Consider the following 905-nt stretch of genomic DNA (forward strand, 5'->3'; position numbering starts at 1 on the left):
CGGTTTGAAAATGAAGTGGGGAAACGACCTCGCTCGTTCAAGAGTCCGGAACAGCACGCTCTTAAAAAAGTTTCAGCGTATATAGTCATAAAATTATGTATTTCTTTAAAGAAGTTGGCTGAAATGAAATATGGCTGAAATATTTTATTTATATCGTATATGTATTTTTTGTCACTTAAATTTTTTTTACTTTTTTTTAATTCGGATTATTTGAGAGATATAATAAGCTGGATATGTGGCGTTTAAAGATAAATTGCGATCATGTTTCCGAAAGGAATCCTCGAGAACGTCGTAGACCAGATTTGGACTTGGAGAAATTGTTGAACGTTTTCGGCTGAGGAGAAGTAGAGTGGAGGGAGCGACGAGGATACATATATGTTCTTCCAGGGAGTGGGAGAAGAGCCGGAGAAACCACGAGGCAGCTTTCCGTATACGTCATTCTTGCATGATTTTTCCGCGATCTGACTTCTCGTTAAATTCCTTTGGAATGCAATTCATACACTAGTATCTGCAACTCATTTATTTCTTTTCTTTTCTTTTTTTTTTGTAAATTATATGAAAAAGATTTTCTCTCTCTCTCTCTCTGTCTTTCGCGTATACCTCCCTATTGATACACATTTGCTACTTTATCGTTCGCAATTGCGATAATAAGAAAATGTGAATAGATTCCGCAAGTTCTTTGAGAGAGATTTGCGTTCTTTTAACGTTCCCTCAACGATCCTCCGACATTCCCTCGCCGATTCTTTTCCTTCCTTCTCCTCTACCTACCAACACTAACTGTCCCCACCCTCTGTTAACCGGCTGCCCCCACCGTGAGTTTGAGACTTCAACCGCGATATATATACGTATCTTGTAGCACACACATGGAGGGAAGTTAACGAAAAGAGAACGAAAGATCAGTGTGA

Source organism: Anoplolepis gracilipes, chromosome 10 (assembly GCF_047496725.1).
Source record: "Anoplolepis gracilipes chromosome 10, ASM4749672v1, whole genome shotgun sequence".
NCBI lineage: Eukaryota > Metazoa > Arthropoda > Insecta > Hymenoptera > Formicidae > Anoplolepis > Anoplolepis gracilipes.